The 16491-nt window shown below is 35.8% G+C and overlaps 1 long non-coding RNA gene across 1 annotated transcript; it reads right to left on the bottom strand.

The window, feature by feature from the left end:
- Positions 1-1196: 1196 nt before the first annotated feature.
- On the bottom strand, positions 1197-15513 carry LOC311434750. Its single transcript, XR_014691707.1, has 4 exons — positions 15406-15513; positions 12403-12557; positions 2546-2592; positions 1197-1247 (listed from the first exon to the last, which is right to left on the bottom strand). It is a non-coding gene; the product is annotated as an uncharacterized lncRNA (long non-coding RNA).
- Positions 15514-16491: the final 978 nt, after the last annotated feature.

Genomic DNA, 16491 nt, shown 5'->3' on the forward strand with positions numbered 1-16491 from the left:
CACAAGTTCGTCTTGATTTAAGTTTCCCAGCTTAAAACATATTTGAGAGTGTAAATGAAAACTCAAAGAATACAACTCCAGCCTACTTACAAAAATAGCTTATTTTCAAATTTGCTATAATTCTTTTGCATCAGGAAATGAAAAGCAGAGTTACTTACTAATAATGTTACCATGAAACCAGATGATGTGTAGAAGGAAGGTAATTTACTTAACTTGGAGTTTTCAGATGGCTTCAGAATTAGAATACAGACGAGTATTTTCAGAAAGTTTCTGTAGCATATAGAAACGCTCTCCTCTGTAGGTAATGGAGATTGCTGCTGTGCTTTCCAAAAGGAAGCTCCTTAAATTGCAAGCTTTTTGGGAGAAATAATCTAGTTTCACCAGGTGCCTGCAGCCTAGCACAACATCTGGACCAAAGCAACAATGACAGAAGATCACGGACAGAAAATGGTTTTATGTGGAACACAATCACAGCACCAACATACAGCCCTTCTCATCAGACATTCAGCCTCACGTACATACTCTGACTGTGCAGAGACACTCCAGAATCACAGCTCCAATGTATTCAGGGCCTTGTGCCATTCTTTTACCAGAACAGGCAGTCACTAATAAGACAGTAATTGGACCACTGCATGGTCTCTGAGGAGCTGCATATATTACATAGAGCTACCAGCATATACACACAGTTACCAGTTATTTATAAAGAGATTCAAATAGAGAGGCTGTTGGCAAAAATAGGCAAAATAGAAGAGTTTATCTGTAGAGTCCATACATACTGTTATTTTTGTCTTGAATCAAACAACTCTCTTCAGATGATATAATTAAAAAATACAAACCTTTTAATCACAGCACAAGTTGGTAAGAAATGGACAGACATAATTACATAGTAAAAATTGTCTAGGCTCTGCTAACTCCAATATTAAGATATTTCCTGGGAAAATGGCAAAAAACAATGTCACATTATTTCTCCGATTCATTAATAAGCATGTTTTTTGCACACTACTCTTCATGGTGTATTAACTTATGACAGGGGTCATGGCTACATTAAATTATAGGATAAATTATTATAGTTAACAGTGCTATTTGACAGCTTCTTAGGTATCTGCTGCTCTTAAACTTGTTCTGCATGGATTTTTTAACAGCAAAATAAGAAAAGTCTTAGATAATAATGCTTTTTACCTTGATTCCTACCTTTTTGTCACACTCCTCCACACAAAGCAAGTGATGACCAAAGATCACTGTCTAAACTATTAGAAAAAAACAAATCATAAAAGAACAGCTTAAAGTAGTTCAGCTCAAATTTTACAGTTACATTAAATGCTGAAGCTTTTTGATACAAAGCACAAGGTTGGTCTCCCTTCTGCTACTTTCAGGTAGCTTTTGAACTCAGTTTCTTCAAATTAAGAGTGGTTGGAATATAGTAAGGATCTAGTCCACAGTCTTGTAACTGCAATGTAATATCTGAAAACTTAAAAAGGGATCCATTGGTTTCTTGCAGGAGAGTGTACTGCATTATTTAGGAAAGGTGAGCTCCCTTGGCATGTATATTTGTGTGATATTCTGTACAGAGATTTTGTTGTTATGTATTTGTGTTTGTCATTAAAAATTAGCTTTTCACTCATTATGACCTTTTTTGCATCCCTACCCCTCTCCAGGTAGCCCCTCTGTACCTCCTTACTGCATTTTGTTTAATATAATCACAGAGATAAATTCACAGAGCTGGATGAAGAGATGGTCATTTTTAATGCACCACTTGTCCTGTCACTAGTGAGCACTGAAAAGAACCTGTCTCCATCTTCATCAAATCCGCCTTTCTCTGAATGGGCTGTCTCTTAAATATCATCCCTCTTTAAGCCAAACCTAAATGCTACTGTAGCCATTACAGTTATATTGAAAGCTCAGATATGATTTCTTCTTTGTTTATTTGTTTGTTTTGGTGGATGTTTGTTTATTTATTTATTTTATTTAGTTGTTGCATTGTTGCTGATTACCTCTTTTTTTTTTTTTCAATAGCTACATTTGTATATGAGTTATATGTGCACAGGAGACCAGTGATCTCCCCTCATGTCTTTAGTAGCTATTATCACGCAAAACATAAGAATTTATAATCAAAGCAAGGACAAGTATAACTGTAGAATCTTTGGTTTTCTGTAACGTATAGGCATTATTTTAGTTATAGTGGTATAGCAAGGAGAATCTAGATAGACACAAATCACAAGTCAGAGATACACGAATGACTTTGACCCACAGTATCTTTCACAGTGACTTCAGTGGCGTTGGACTAATGTAAAGCCAAAGTTCCTCCCATTTACATGTATCAGACAGTATTTCTACCCGCTCACAAGAAATAAAAATGTTAAACAAAATGCAGGAAGAAATTAATGTAGTTTAGATGAATAGATGATACCAAAAGCCAGATGAAATACAATCCTGGGACTAAGTTTAAATATTTTTAAATATTTTTAAATCATATAATTTAAATCAACATTTCTAATCCTAAACTATTTCTGCAGTATAAAAAATGGCAACGCTATTCATGACTTACCCCATGTAAGACAGAAACAGTCTAGACGTATCATCTCTGGATGATCCCTGGACATTAGAAACAAGAATATAAAAAAGTGCAGCACAGTTAGGGAAGAATCGCATTACAAATTAGTGAAACTACACTTTCAAAAAATGACATTTCAAAAAGTGATGAACCTATTCAAAAATACCCTGAAGTCAAGAAAGAGGAAATTAAAATCCTTGGATTTACCATGAGAGTAACTTAAGCATAATATAGTAGTCACTGAAGGCACGAATGCCTGTAAACAACAACAACAATAAAAGGTAAGCAAGAGGGGAAAAATTCCACTACTGTTAACTAATGAAGTTCAGGAGGTCATTAGAGCCATGTGGGCACCCTTCAGGCAGTGGAAACTAAGACCCTGACTTTTCTAGTAACTGTATCTTTCTTTCTTAAGACTTTTCATACACTACACTTTTTTTTTTTTTTAATTCAATAAACATATTGGGCTTTAAGAAGGCAGTTGAGGCTTTCTCACTGTTAAACCATACAGTAGTGTATATCAAAATATGATCTTTGAAAAAATTTTGGTGTGGCATGGATAAATATTTTACAAATTTTCTATTCCATTGTACTAATGTGCCTCAAACTTAGTTTGACAATAAAGCAGTTTATCCTCAATCACCCATCCAATCTTAACCTTTCTATGGATCTCTCTAACATTCACAAAAACAGCAAGTTGAAATTAAACATGGGTAAGTAAAAACATTCCCCCTTAGGAAGGAGAAAGGAAATAAATACAAAATGAGGGGTGACTCATAAAGCATCAATAAAGTAGAAATGTATTACCAACAATTATGTCATCTCCTTGCAGCATGCTTGCAACAACAGAAGGCTAAATTTTCATTCTTGGAGATGTTAGCAGGAATACTTTGTGTAACAGGCAGAAAACCATTATAGCACTCTTTTCAAAGTGTCTGAGACTTCAAGTGCAGTAATATTGCCAGCTGGCTACCATACTTTAACAAAGATGTAGACTAGTTGAGATAGTCCCAAATGGAAAAATAAATAAATAAATAAATAATAGAATAACAAAAAGTGGACAGGTTTAAGAAACATTTTTTTTCCCTTTTGTTTATTTTTCTGCTGTTGAGAGATGCAGAAAAAAAAATGGGACTGAATAGACAGAAATAACCCGCTCAGTTTTCTGCAAATTTTGGTACAATTTTTAGGAAAAAGCTATCTCTCCTTGTCTTATTGTGACTGGGAAGAGAACACAAACTTCAGTCCATTTTCATTCCATACTCAAAGAAGTTGAGTAGTTTGAAGTTACTGATATCCATTAAAAATATATTTGAATTTTATAGGCACGATTATATTCTTCATATACTTATGCTTCAATTCCTTATTATTAGGATTCTGAACTTTATTTTAAAATGAGTTAATTCGGGGTATCCACAAAATGAAAAGTTATTATTATTAGTAGTATTGCTGCTATTATTATTATTATTATTACTATTATTATTATTATTTATTGTTTGGTGACCCTGCCTTCATAAGCATACTTCTGTTTACTTTAGCCTTATATTCATAGTGGCCCGTACTTACTGCATTTAATTTACAGGCTCTATAGAGCATCCATAGATGAGAACAAAATGACTAAAAGTTATGTGATGGATACAGGATCATCTTTTTTTTTTTTATGTGTATAAAGTTTAACTCCACACCATGTATTTGGGAAATAGAAGCTTCAATGACATCTCATTTTGTCTTCTCCTCAAGCACAGGATTCAGATAGAAAATATAACAATTCATAACACTTGGGCTGAAGACTTCCTGTTATTCAAGGTTATGAAAGCTCAGTTTTTGACTATGTTGGGGCCAATTTTTTTCTCTTTGTTCTTAGTAAAGTTGTGGATGTAGGATGGTAGAAAATGGACTCTGTTAGCCAAAGAAGAAATAAAAGTTCCTGGTACTCAGCAAGCATAAACTAGTGTAATCAGTGGTTAATTAAAATCAGAATATAATTTGCTCAAAGGTCTGGCCCAACATACCCCTCTATACTGTGCAGTACAGTAAGAGTATGAACACCACCACCACACCACCTTCCACCTGCATCAGATAGACAATAAAAGTATAGTATTTTGAGGTGCTGATTCAGTTTCTGACTTATATGATAGCAGATAGATGGCAACTCTTTCACAGAAAATGCAGTCGGTTGATTCAACAATACCAAAGTCACTTTGCCAAATATAAAAAAAATAAGAAATAAATTTCCTTGCTTATAAGTAGCTGAACATCAGGAATCCAAAGCACCATGTTCCCTTTACAGTCATCAGAGGGAAGATGTAGGAATACCACAGAAGCAGCCAACTGCAAATGCCTATGAGCGTATGTGAAATAAAGCAGCTCTCAAGCATGGATGCCCTATCCAACACCAGCTATGATTACAGCTCTGTGAATTGCCTTGTCTCTGAAAACACCTCATTTTGTTATTTTCTGTTCCTAGGAGATCAGGGAGTGGGGTGTGGGGGTGACTTCTACATGACAATCTGTAATGCAGATTCCTTTAAACTATATTTTGCATATGGTGAAAGTTCAGTAAACAAGGCATATGTTGAGAGAGAGGTTTCAGCGTAATCTCTGATTTTGATTGCCAATTCCAGACAGCATCATGAAGGTTACAGCTTGGTTTCAAAATTGTTATTTGGGGTTACTCAGCAAGGACAGTAGTGTCTATATTCTCTTTGCTGGACAGATAGATTTGAGGAAAATTGGTATTGAAGCTCACAAGCAAATTCAAGAATTAGCAGTACAATGAAATCTTACAGCTTCTCCACAGTGGTACTGCATTAGCTAAAAAGCCAGAATGGGTCCTGTTATGCCTCCACTACAAATTAGTGTCCAATATGTATGTTGCACTTACCTGTTTATTGTGAAGGAGGTTGTCCTAGAGATGTGTTTGTTTAAAGGCAATGGAGTGCTGTAAATCTAAAATCTATATTTTGTTTTCAAACAGCCTTTAAGTTCAGAAATCATTTTATTTTTTTTCCACACTTGTCTTTAATTTTCAAGGAAACAAAACTGATGACTGGGGGAAAAACCACCACGAACAAAAAAATGTAGGAGCAAGAACAGGTAGATTTATTCTGGATGGGGAGAGGAGATATGCAGTTGTAATTATTCTATGCATTACTGTAAGCTGTTTCAAGTGTCAATGCAGAAAACTCTTCATACTTTGAACAAGTCATTGGACTCAAGGCCCTTTCAGATCTTGTCATTTCTGGGAGCCAAAGATTCCTCTCCTTAATGTTAAGCCTGGCCTATACAAAGTTGTATCACTTTAATTAAAAGTGTATTTTTAAATCAATTTAGCAAACCCATGCAAACCCTATGTTGGCACTTCTAATTTTATTTCAGTCAGACTTGCATCAATTTATCTTAAGTGAATTCCTTCCTAACTTAGGCTAAATCAATATAAGCCTGGGCAAAATCAATTTAGGAGTGTCCAAACAAGTGTTCAGATCGGTTTAACAAAATCGATTTATAAAACGATTCAAATTAAATTGGTTTAACTTCTTTGTGAAGACAAGCCTGGCTTAGCTAATTTCCTCAAACCAGGCCATTTAGAGAACCAAATAACCAAAGTGAAAATTATGGAAAATTATGGATTTTTTTTTTTTTTTTTTTGATTCAAGCCTATTTGTGTTGTAGAATTGGTAATATTCAGAAAGTTTATGGCATTTGAGTAAAAGGAAATTATGAAATGAGTGAGATGTACAGTTACCAGTGTAGAAACACGTTTTAGTTAGTTAGTTAGTTAGTTACGAGTTCAGTGAAATGTACTCAGAACTCACAAAATCACACAGGAGAATTTTAGAACTGTTTCACTGCTTACAGATTTCTTGGAGTTGGATTGACCCAAGAATAGGAAAAATTCCCTCAATCTCTGCTTTGCACCTAGGGAGTATTTGACTAACTGGGCACGTTTGAGATGCTCACTCCAGTAACAAGAGAATCAGCCAGTGCATCTTTAAAAATACTAGCCTAGTGGCTGTGATTTAACCAAAAAAAAAAAAAAAACAAACAACAAAAAAAGAGTTATAATAGTTATAATAATATAGTAAAGGCATTTTAAGTACTATGAGAGTGCCAATTAATCATTATTCAAAATGTTTCCAAATAACGAAACAATGAAAGCCTTTCTTTCCTTATACAAAGTACTTTATCAAACTAAAATCACACATCTTTGTAAGTTTCTTGTGTCAAGCCACGTACTACAAACTTGCAAATTTATTTTGTGTTAGTCAACTAGAAATAATACTAATTAAAACAATGTAGATTATAGATTATAGTCTTATTTCATTCACATCCTCGAAACTCAGCACATTTTTTCATGTTACTGTCCAAAAAGGACTGTGGTGGTTTTACCGTGTTGGGCAGCTAAACCCCACAACCACTCTCTCACTCCCCCTCCTTTAGATGAGGAGGGGGAGAAGTAAAGCAAAGAACAACTCTCGGGTTGAGATAAGGATAATTTAATTAAAGGGAAATAATAATAACAATTAAATAAAAAATAAAAATGATAAAAAATAAAATATAATAAAAAATAATAATAACAATTAAATAAAGACTACCATGAACTAAACAATTTAACTAAGGGGAAATAAAAAGGGAAAGGGGAAAAGGGAGGGGAAAAGGGAAAAATGAAGGGAGGAAAACAAACAAACAAAATAAATGAAGGCTATATGGAAATGCACAGGAAAGAAATTACTCTCTACTTCCCACAAATGAGCAGTGATTGACCACGTCCTTGAAGCAAGGCCTCCACACACGTAGCCAGTGTTCGGGAGGAGGACTGACGTTTTCCCAACGAGAGCCCACCCCCCACTCTCCTTCCTGTTTCCACCTTTTATTGCTGAGTGTGACATCACATGGTATGGAATATCCCTTTGATTGGTATAGGTCAGCTGCCCTACTGGTGTTTCTCTCCTCACTTTTTGCCCACCCCCTAGGAGGGTTAGAGAAAGGCCCAATGCTGTGCCACTGCTGCTCAGCAGTAGACACAACACTGGTGTGATAACACTGCTGTTCCAGCTACAAGTACAGAGTACGGCACTGCATGGGCTGCTGCCAGGAAAGTTAACATTCCAGCCAGACCCAGTACAACCTCCACCCCTTATTCCATAATATTTGTGTCACACTCAGATCCCCATACTTTAGCATACAAGCATTCTCATCATTATTCCTTGTCCTTTAACAGGACAAGGATTTAACAGGACAGGATTAATAGGCAGGTGTATCTTTTCATTTCATAGGTCTTTCTTGGAAAATGTGGAAAGAAATTACTCTCTACTTCCCACAAATGAGCCATGATTGACCACGTCCTTGAAGCAGGGCCTTCTACTAAAAGCCTTCTATAGTTTTGTATGTTCACAGACCTACAACTGGCCCACAAAAATTAAAATTTTCACATCTATTATATTCAAAAATGTCCAAACAATGTTGATTTCTCTCTATGTAGTATTTCTTATTGAAAAAATAAATATTATTTTAAGTTTTTGTACAAAGATGTTTCTGAATTAAACTTCTGCAAGAAAAGTTGGAAGGCTATCAGAAAGTGACATCAGCATTTATGAATACCAGTACTCCAAACAGCTGTCCATCTACCTACGACCTGTCATCAAAATATTCCTTGCTTTAAGAATAATCAGGAACATTTTCAAAAAACAAACCCCAAAACAAAACAAACACCAAAAAAAACCAAGAACAAATAAACATTAAACAAACAAACAAACAAACTTTAATAAAACAAATGGCAGAGCAGCCAAGTTGTAGTATCTAATGGTAAGTGTAAGAAATTTTTATTATGAACTCAATATTACAGCTTTATACCAAAAAATCACAGTTCCTGCTTAGTGTCAGTCAGATACAGATGACAAGTATTGATGAATACTACAGTCATCCTTGCAAAACCTCAAGACAATAGGATAATCTTACAAAAAAGATGCCATTAAAAAATCAAAAAAGTTCAATTAGGTGAGACTAGTACACTATACATATATTTCAACCACATAAGTTTTATAGTTATGGTACTTTCCAAATTCAAAGCAGGGATAGTAAAATAATTAAAACGATGCTGGTATAGTATACTGTGGATCCATAAATACCCTCTGGGATGGAAGTATTATGAATTGTCATCACATATACACCACAACTACATTTCCACTTGCTCACATGTTAGTACTGTGGTCTGTGTGAAATGGCCTTATGTAAGATCTGAATACCTTTAACAATGCTATCCTGAAGGTTTAGGCTATGCTTTGCTTTCTGCTCAAGTAATTGCAGGTTGTCAGTAGAAATTCAATTTGTGCTGATTCTTCAAATACAGAGGTCATGGTGGGAAACACATTGCTGTTGTGTCTTTAACCAACTATATAAGTGGGAGTGCGACATAACTTCTGATTTTCAAAGGCAAAGGTTGCTCAGGCCAGGCAACATTTTAGAGCAAGGTTGTGCAAAGGCTGCACATCTCCTCCTCCTTCTGCTCAGGATTTCCCAAGGTACTTCTGGCTCCACTGATAATGCCAGAGTGCAGGAAACTGGGCCCTGGAACTACCAATGAATATACAAAAAATTAGGTTGTAATTTATTCTTCTACCTTTCCTCTGCTGAAGTCTGCTGCTGCTGTAAGGATGTCCCAGTGCCCTTTTCACTGCTTAGCACAAGCTAAGTGTTACTCTGTTACACCACTGAGTCCAAAGATCATAAGGCAACAGAATTTGTCACAGATACGTTCATGAAAATCAAGCAATATGATTTTGGTGTTCTGGAATACTGCCCTGCTGACACACCTTGTCTCCTTAAAGAGGATTTTCAGGGCTGGGGTTAGGGTTAAGACCCTAACTGAACCAGGGAGAGAGGATGATAACTCCTTTTCCAAAGGAAAGGATTATGACATAAACAGGTATGATGGTAAGTGTTTTAAAAATAAATAAATAAATAAAATAAAGTAGAAGGGAGAGAGAGAAAGGGCAGCATGAGCAGCATGAAACTGCAAACCCAGGCTGTTCCATATAAGTAATAATGTACAAGGAACATCATTTCAGGAGAGGTCAAGAAGCCTTGGCTCTGCTCAGACCAAAAATATTTTTGTAAAATATACACCTTTTCAACTTGTGAAAAAAAGTGTGGATGTATTTTGTGAAATCTGTGTTATTTAAACTGGAAAGTAAGCTTTCTGAATGCAGTTTGTACCACCTTTCTTATACCTACACATTTCTATATGGCTTAAACCAGAAGCATCTGGACCATCACTGAACTTCCACTTACATGACAGCTACGTATTTGCCTATAGATGAAAATACAGCCTTTGATTTTTACTGCAAAAAGATTGATCTCATGTTAGAAATCAAGGCACATTTTTTGACTGAGATATCTAAACACTGATATGTCTGGTGTACTGGATGTAGCAATCCTTTCATTTATTCGTGTTCTTTTATCTGTTTTATATAGCTAGGAACCCTTTTTGCTTACAATGATAGCAGTAATTTTGTCCTCAAGTTGTCTGTCTGGTATGAGGAAATACATGCAAACCATGCTTCTTTAACGATATTATCCTTTGCTTACACCATTTTTAGTTTAAATTTAAGTCAATTTGAGGGAAAGTGCACATGACAAATTGCCTCTTTTTGCACTTCTTCAATTAGTTTATTTCTTCCTTTCTTGCTATTGTAATTATTTATCTACCATTGTTAGAATATGCTTCTGTCTCATTACTACTGCTCAGTTTTATCACCAATATTTCTTGAACCTTTTTGCTAATCAGGGATTTTATAAAGCACCAGTATCACATCTATTCACTCTACCTGCCAAAATGATACATGGAAAACATTTTTCTACCCTGAAAGATTGATAAAGCCCTGGCAAAAATGATGATGAGAACAAACAAAAACACTGGAAGAAAGAAAAATCCAGATGAGCAACCCTCATGGAGAATACAATCGTCCTCTGGCAACTCTTCTTGCATGGTAACTGAAAGTAAATTTGGTGGAAAATAGGAGAATCTGGTACAAACCCCTGACGTCTGGTAGGAGTTCTAGGTCTGGCCCAAACAAAAAGCAACAGAGGAAAAGCTGTGGGAAAGCTGGCTTTGCAACCTCATGTTGTGCAGGGCACGTTTTCTTTCTTACCTTTTAACCTGTCTCTGGAGGTGGCTGACCATCTGAGTACCTTTCTTCCATGCTTTGCAACTTACATGGATCAAAAATATGTAACAGGATCTGGGTTGGGTAGGGCCCTCAGAATTACCCATATCAATACTGTCACTTGGATAATTATTTAAATTTTCTTTTCTCTCTGTGAAAGCACTGTTGTGGCACACAGGAATCAACAGTAATCTTCCTTCCATAATTCTGTAAGCTATTTTGCTCAGCCTGCTTGCCAAAATACTCATTCATGAATATGCAATGATGTTGAAGGAACATTTCTTTAAGTTTTAAGCCCTTGGGCCTTTAATCTCCAAGCCTTTTAAATCCAGGATATGATTTTCTTGTGCGTATGCATGTATATGTGCTGGTGTGTGTGTATTGGTGTCACTTCTTTTAACTTGTGTGCATACTTGATTGCTGGAGGGCTTTAATTCTCATTTAGATATATCATGTACTCATGCACACATACAGTAAGGACAGTTTTTGCCTATTTTTCATAGTATGGAGGACACTGATTATCCAAAGTGCCTCCCACTGCAGCTATAGGGTATAAATATTGATGCATTTGGTAGTAGGGTAAAAAAGGTAATTGAAACTTTTCAAGGGTTCCTGCCATACAATGACCAGAAAAATTATATTAAGTGCCCAGAACTTTGTGAGACTAGACTTATGCAATGATAAACTGGAAAATAAATAAGTCAACACAAACATTTACTTGAGGGGCTGAAAACATCTTTAACTTTGGGACAGGTCCCCTTTTCATGTCCACAATTTGGAAGGCTGCTTGCCTTCCTGGGCTATGGGGTAATGAAAAGGAGAATCTTCCAGCATTTGGTGTGTACAAAAAAGCAGAAGGAAGAATGCAACACCCATTTACCACACCTCAGCTGTTAAAGTCTTGGCTCACAAAGAGCTGCTTCAGGGCTCCCCTCCCCTCTCTGCTTGAATCAGAATCTTGCTGCAAACTTGGACTTATGTTCTGGGGTACACTACACTTCCCACTGAATCTGCATCCAAAATGGAAATGTTAATTCGATACAGCCTGATTTCCCTAAACACCATGTAGCCGCTCTCTCCCACGTAATAGTTTCCTCATAAGAACTCATGCATTTATCTGGGGGTTAGGATATTAATGTTCAAGACCTTTATCCAAAACTGGCAAAACAGAGTCCCTCAATCCACATGGATATCATATATCACAGTATATTATTTATTGAACCAGGGTGACAAGCTTCCTGTATATTCCATTTATGAGTGGTATCAAAACTGTAAGTTCAAATCATTTGGGGAATGCTGAAATGTCCATTTTTGTGCTTGGTGAAAATAAACATAAAAACACAGAAGGAGAAAGGAAGCCAGTGCTTCAGCTCTTTGATTCAGATTTCCAAGTAACTTTTGGTGCTATAAAATCATGTTTTTGAGCAAATAAACAACACTACAAAACCAAGTTATTACTTCTTCCCACGAATTACTCACCAGTCATATAAACACAGTGCCAAGAGACAGTTCTTACCCAAAAGACTTAACAGTCTAATGCCCCACAGAGCTCTGCTGTGTCTGGAGAATATACCATAAAAAATAATAACGAACTGGTAGCAAAAGTTCTATACTCTAAAAGTGGTCCATATATTTATTGTAGCAATTAAAACTTCAGCTCTTTTGCTGCTTTCTGCCACTTCTTACCTTAAATTTCTGGCTCTCCAAATTCAGCTTACTGTCTTCCATGAACTGTGATGTGTCCACTAATGCCTTATGAAAAAGGAATTCCAGAGATGTTCAGTCAAGCATAGGTTGTTTTTAGAGGAGTATGGAGATGAGAGACAGTTGGAAGTTTAAATCTGAAGAAGAAACATGAGAATTATAACATTTGGTGAAAATGGAATGCTGACACCAAAGGTAGGGTGGAAGAAATTGCAGAGTAGATGCAGAATGTGTCCAGTATGCCCTGGAGGCATCTGAGGTGGGGTAAAACAGAAAACAAGTTGTCCATAATCATGAATTAGCTGTACAAGTTCTGGCTTAAAATCATACACTTTACAAATTGGATAGAGTGAGGAAGTCTCTTTTTCCTTTTTTTTTTTTTTTTTTACTCGTGTGTGTTAGTGCTCCTATCCACTAAAAAAAAAATGTGGGGGGGGGAGGGGCTGGAAAAATCTAGAAAGAAAGAAAGGAAAAGAAAGAGATGTATCTGTCTGATGCTGTTAAATTAAATTAGACTGTGATGATTACCGTGTGCCTTCACAAAAGACATTTTGTAACATTTAAGATTTCTGCTAATTGAACGAGGTACATTACCATGCAAAAGAATGTTAGTGAAGGTTGAAAAGGACAAACCAACTATTCTCGTACATCACCATAATTATGCAGCCCCATGTTCGAACAATTACATTTATGTAGACCCACTGTTAAAATCAATGTTACTTGTACAGCTAGTCCTTAATCAATGGAATCAGTCAATTTACCATGGTCACATCCTTCTTCTTAATTAAGACAGTGATATCTCTGGAGCACAGGGTCTCAAAGAGATAAATAAGTACAGAGGTTGGGAAATGTCAAAGAGGTGACTCCCCGATTTTACTCTCAACGAACTTGGGAGGAAATAAGACAGTTCCCTCAGTTCAGGGAAGCAGCACAATCTTCTAAAGAGATGGCTTAGCATTCATTAAGAAAAGAGCAGGTAGCAGTGTCTGACAGAAATAGCACTAATGAGCAAAGAGCGCTTTCAACATGCATATCCTTCATAGTCATAGTCTGAATTATGAAGGTTGTGCCACCTAAGCCAATTTTAATTAGAGTGAGCATGGACCTCTTTGGACAGTTAGCCTTTCTTTCTAAAATCCATTTCAATATGGTGTCATTTTGTTGTCATAATCAAAATGGCAAAGTGATGGAATAACCTACTTAAAATGTCTGCAGTGTTAAAGCAGATATGGCAAACATCCTCTAATGACACATGTAATAAGGGTATTACCTAGAGGACTGTGACAGTGCATTCTGTGTTGTCAGCAGAGCTAGAATAATGATAGAGGTCTCCTCTGGAATAGGACAGAGGTCTTTAAAGACGAGGTCTATACTTTCTGTTCTACAGGCAAGCTATTAAACTCCTGTGTGCTGGAAGGAAAAGAGAAAAATACAGAGCTACCAAGCTGCCAAATGCAGACATGCTCATAACTCCAGACTTTTTTCCTGTACAAAATATACTTGTGCTGTCAAACTAAGATTTGAAATCTTTCTATAATAAAATACACATTGTGGACTACTAAATAAAGAAAAACTAAACTGTAAGTAATCTTTACTTCTTTGCTTATAAATGTATGGCTTTAACAATTATTTCTTACACAACATTATTATGGTATTTACAGTCTGAGAATAATAATAACAGACTTCTCAGCCTCAAGTGCTTTAGGTGCTCTAGGCTCTAGAGCCAAGGCATTAAAAATATTTAGAAATGCAAAAGCTATGTAACTAGGATTTCTCTCTCCGCTACATCAGTTACAATCCATGATTGATTTATTTAAATATGAACACAATCAATCTGAATCTCAGTGTGTATGTATTTGTTTAACCAGAAAGATCTTTGGGAAAGATTTGAAAAATTTGGCCACAAACATCTGAATAACTTTAAAAAATTGGGTTCCAGGACTCTAAATACTTGTCCAGGTGGCATAGTGATGGACTGTGAAAACACACATGGAGTAATATCAAATGAGCTCCATAACGTTAAGCAGCAGAAGACCAAGTGAGATGCTATCATGGTGCAACTTAACTGCTTCCCATAACAAAGCAAGTACCTTTGCTTGAACACACAGAGCTTTGACAACAAAATTTGAGTCCTGGGTAGCATTCATGGTTTTGTTTCTTTTCAAAAGACAAAAAAAAACACAAAAGAAGAATAATTGAAAACAGTCAGTAGCCAAGAACATCCAAAATAAATTTGAAAAGAAAAGGGAAAATCTGATGCTTTTCTTGAGGTCATCAGTTTCATTGAAGGAATTAGAAAAGCATATTTTTCTCTAAAAAGTCATCTAAAAAAAAAATCAGCTACTGAGATCATTAAAAGAAATTCAGTTTCTGAAACTTAACCCTTTTCTCAGAAACAATATTAATTTTCTCATTTGATTCACAATTCCTTCATCTAATAAGAATCAAAATAAAAATTCTAATACTAAAAGCTACAAACAAAGTAAACTAGAACCCTGTTGCAGAGATATACAAAGAGGTTGTAAACTTCTCTTGTTTGTGGACAGTTCCTGTATACCAATGCACTGTATGAGGGGTTGTTCCATTTCTTATGAAAACTGAAATATATTAAAGTATGTTCCAGTAGGTTAAAATAATGATGTAAAGGAGCCACTCCCTGAAATTCAATCTCTATTCTGTCCTACACTTTTTATTTTTTATCAGTATTTTAGTAATCTCTCCATTTCACAGCTGAAAATTGGCATATTTTCTCTCCCTTTAGGTGCGTTATGAAACTTAATAAATTAATGTCTTAGATGTGCTTTAAGAGTTCAAGACAAAGTAGAGAAAGTTAGAGTTAAAAACAATTATCCTGAGTCTGAGGAAAGAAAATATCCATGATTTGGACTATGTATAAAACTGTGCATATAAATTCAGTTGGAAATACAATGTAGCAACAGCAGTAAGAAAAAAATCACACCACCATACAAGAAAAAATAATCTGACCTGACATAGAACGATTCTTCCTCCTCTTCCCTCTTTCCACGTTGTGATTTGAAACTAAATCCTCCAGATGTATTTACTTCTGCATTTGAGGTATTTTGGTGAAAGCCAAAACTATAAAATTGAAATGGAAGTGATTTAATACTGGGTAAAAATTACAATTAAAAAAAAAAAAAAAAAAGAAGAAGAAGAAGAAGAATGATTTTCAAAGTGCTTTCTGCAAAGAAACAGAATTAAGAGGAAAAACTGAGAAAGCTGCAGGGATTAAAGTAGGTATTTTATAAATTTGAAAGCAGCTGTTCAACCATATGTGCTTACCTTTTCATTTTTTCTCAGCTAGCACACTTACCCTGGATCTCTACCAACCTGGCTTGTTTTTAATCCAGCAGTATCACTGCCTGAATAACCAACACATCCCTTCACTCCTAACCCCCCATCCTCACAGCAGTAAGGAGGCTTTGCTGTGGTAGTATAAAACACACAGATTCTTCATTTTTTTTATTTACTTATTTTAAATCCTGCAGATTCCAGTATGTTACAGTGTTTCAAGACCATGAATTCCTTGATCAACTTGGCTGTGAACTTATATATGAATATATAACAATATTATATCTGTTTAACAGCCCAAACTATGCTGGACTTCACTCAGTAAGGAATATAAATGTGATTAAATTTTATCACATTTATAACTTTGCTGAAGAGAGGCAATATAAGGTGCATGTTTACCGACTTTGTTCTGAGGCTTGCAACAGTACCTGCACAGGTTTAAATATGAAGTCCCTACAAATATAGGCACATGCACTGACAGCACTACTGATACCACAAGGGTTGTTAGGCATTGGAATGGGCTGCCCAGGGAAGTGGTTGAGTCACCATCTCTGGAGGTCTTTAAAAGACATTTAGATGTAGAGTTTAGTGATATGATTTAGTGGAGGACTGGTTAGTGTTAGGTCAGAGGTTGGAGTAGGTGATCTTGGAGGTCTCTTCCAACCTATACGATTCTGTGATTCTGTGATTCTGAATCTGTAAAGTAACCTGAACAGAGAGCTACCCAAATGCTCATGAAATTCCCATTCATTTCCCAATATC

The sequence above is a fragment of the Aythya ferina genome (genome assembly GCF_964211825.1).
Source record: "Aythya ferina genome assembly, chromosome: 1".
Classification (NCBI taxonomy): Eukaryota; Metazoa; Chordata; class Aves; order Anseriformes; family Anatidae; genus Aythya; species Aythya ferina.